We start from the raw sequence: 3662 nt of genomic DNA, 5'->3' as shown, positions 1-3662 counted from the left end.
AAATCAATTGCCAAAGTCATACTATTGTTCTTTTGATTGTAATGTACCTTTGCCCCCTCAAGCTGCTTTTAAGATTTTACTTTTTGTCAGTGGTTTTTGTCTATGTAATCTTGATATGCCTAGGTGTGCTTTTTTTATTATTAAATTTATCCTTATTGGGGTTCTCAGAAATTTTTGAATTTGTAGGTTTCATCAGTCTTGGAAAATTGTGAACATTATCTCTTTAGATATTGTTTCTGCCTCATTTCCTCTTCTTTCCTTATGAATCACCAATTACTGGTATGTTAGAATTTTTTAATATATCCAATCTGTCCCTTATCCCTTTGTCTGTATTTATATCTTTTTCATTCCGTCACTCTACATTGTTTAATCTATTGTTAAACCCATCTGTTGAGATTTTTAAGGCAGTTATTTTATTTTTGTATTTTATGTTTTTCATTTTTTACTCTTTCTATAGATTTTATTTTCATGGTGAAACTTTTAAACTATTATTTTATTAAGCATATTAATTATATTATTAAAAATTCTTTTTTTAATTGCAAATATTTGATCACCTGATATGGTTTAAATTTTCCTCTTTTGGACAACAACTGGAAGCTGATCACCCTAATCTACTGAGAGACCAAGATGAGACAAGTCTAGGTTACAGTTTTGGTAAGGCTTAGAAAAACTGGTCATGTGTTTGGTTCCGTAAGTGTCCAATTTTTCACTCCAGTCTTGTGACATGATCAAAAACTACACTGAGATTCTTTCCTTCCCCTCCTCCCTCTGCTCATAGCCATTTGTCCAGGCTAAACTCCAATTATTAGCCTCTGGTTTATAGAAACCAGAATAGCCAAATTGAGGAAAGTATCTACATAAGATCTGCTCACCTCTTCAGGATTTTACTAACTAGAATATTTGCCCTTCTCTTTGTGGCTTCTATAGTACTCTAATGTGTTTGAACTGAGGATTTAACTTGTTTCTTTATTTTCAATCCTGCTTTTTTAGGTGATCTTTGTAGGACAATGGTCCATTCTATCTCACCTGGGAAGTAGAATTCTCTGCATGTTGTTTTGTGTTTTTTTTAATATTAACAATATCTAACATGCATTAATCCTCAGAACAACCCTGTGACTCTGGTACAAAGAGAAGTTGAATAATTCCCCAAAGTCACACAACTAGTAGGTAACATAACAAGGATTTAGACTCAGGTAGCAGGGTCTGGAGTCCATACTCTTAACCACAGTGCTACTAAGAATATACCTCTGAAATCTCTCCACATTATGATGGTGACATAGTATTCAAGTGTATAGATTTACTATAATTCACGTATGCATTCCTTTACAAATAAATGTTTAGATTGCTTTTAGTTTTTGTTATTATAAACAAAATTGCAACAAAGATATATGCAATTTTGTTTCTATATAATGTATATACGTAGGGTAAATTTGTAGCAGTGGATTGTTTTGGTCAATCAATATACACATTTTGAACTTTGGTATATATCACTAAATTCTACTTTAAAAATATCATACCACTTTACACTTTTAGAATTCTCATCCCCCACAACCTCAACAATACTCACTATTATTGAATTAATTTGGGGGGCACTTGGGTGGCTCAGTTGGCTAAGCATCCAACTTCGGCTCAGGTCATGATCTTATGGCTTGTGCGTTCAAGCCCTGTGTCAGGTTCTGCACTGATAGCTAAGAGCCTGGAGCTTGCATCACATTCTGTGTCTCCCTCTCTCTCTCTGCCCCTCCCCTGCTCACACTCTGTTTGTCTCGCTCTCAAAAATAAATAAACATTTAAAAAAATTTGATTAGTTTTTTAAAAAAAAATGTTTATTTTTGAGAGAGCACAAGCTGAGGAGGGCCAGAGAGAGGGAGACAGAGGATTTGAAGTGGGCTCTGAGCTGCTGACAGCAGTGAGCCTGACGCGGGGCTCGAACTCACAAACTCCGAGATCATGACCTAAGCTGAAGTTGGATGCTCAACTGACTGATCCCAAAATTAATTTTTTTGATAAGGATAGAATTTAATTTGAAATGGGACAAAAAATTTGAAGATCATTATCTTTCTTATATTTTCACCATAACGATATTTGTTGAGCCTTATTGATTTGACTTTTTCAGTCTTTTTGTGAATTAGCTTGAGAAAAATCATTAGATCATATTTCATGTTTACCTCCATAGGTCATTTTTCAGTCATTTTTCTAAAGTTCTTCATTATTTATAAGTACCTAATAGATTCTTTATTATGTTATTGGGTTTCCTGATAAATCATTTTACCATGGTGTATTTCAGTACTAATAAGATTTAATTAGTCAATACTTAATATCTTCTTTTGAGAATTTTTTAAGCCAGCACTTCTTAGTTTGTATCATGTTCCCTTGAGATGTAAATATATGTTATATGAGAAATGGTCTTCTGTGGACAAATTTCATTGAGAAATACTGGGTTAAGCGATACCAAACCACCCCCTTCCTTTCAAGACTTTCAAGTGGTCATGTGCATTGAAATCTCCAAGAGGTAGATATGATATATAGTGTTTCTAAAACGCAATTCACTAGGAAACCTTTTTTTTAAACAGGTAAATTCATTGGATTCGTATTCTATAAAATATAGTTGAGGAAATTACAATTTTCCTGTATGTGGAAGAATTCTGTATACATCGAAAATACCTAGAGTGGCCCAAGAAGCATAAGTGGAAATAATGGTCATCTATTTTTAGAGGAAGTCTCCAGATGAGAATTTTTGGAGAAGCTAATGGTAATTGGCCATGTATTAATATGAACTAATATTAATCAATCATGTGACTAGGAATCATTTGAAACTACTTATGACACATCAAAAGGGTTGCTGTCTAAATTTGTTTATATGATTAACAAATTATCTCTATTGAATGGTATCCATATGTGGCATTCCTCAAATCTTCAACTGGTGTATAATTTATATTTCAACTGATCTCAGAACCCAGAGAAAGGAAATAAATACTGAATTATCATCTGCTATCACTTAGCAAAGAATATTTTCAGTGTAATTGATAAGAAGACAGAAATTTTACTCGTGGTGAATCACACCTTGTTTGCAAACTATGGGGAAATTAGGAGAATAGGAAATGGCTATAATTATAATGAAAGTATTCAAAAGAACATCAGGAGTTCTTCTCTTTAATACTCTAAGTTTCTAAGCATATTAATATTGGGTCTCATTATAATGAAAAACTTAAGAAAGATTAATACAGTTTAAAACAAAATGGCTATCTTTCAAACACATTTAATAGTATTTTACAAGACATTAACAAACTCAAACATATGTTCACTCACCTGCAGTAATACTTGATATTGCACCATTTTAGTTCAAAAAATTTGGATGATCCTTTAATAGTGGGAAATCTGAATACCTGGAATAACTTCTTATTATTTTTTTTGCTTCCTCCTGTGTTAGCTGCCTTCATTTTCCTGCTGATTCATTTATGCAAAATATATTTGGTTTTATTAAAATAAGAGTAATGGTATGGTCTGAAGGTTTGTGTCTTCCCCAAATTCATACATTAAAATCCTAACTCCCAAGGTGATGGCATTAGGAAGTGATTATGTCATAAGGGCACACATCTTGTGAATGGAATTGGTGCCCTTATGGAATAGGCTCCAGAGGGATCCCCAGCCTCCTCTGCCTG

Source organism: Lynx rufus, unplaced genomic scaffold (assembly GCF_022079265.1).
Source record: "Lynx rufus isolate CCGP_SWC_20201006 ecotype Redwood Valley unplaced genomic scaffold, mLynRuf1.p SCAF_19, whole genome shotgun sequence".
NCBI lineage: Eukaryota > Metazoa > Chordata > Mammalia > Carnivora > Felidae > Lynx > Lynx rufus.
This window is presented reverse-complemented; position numbering follows the sequence as displayed.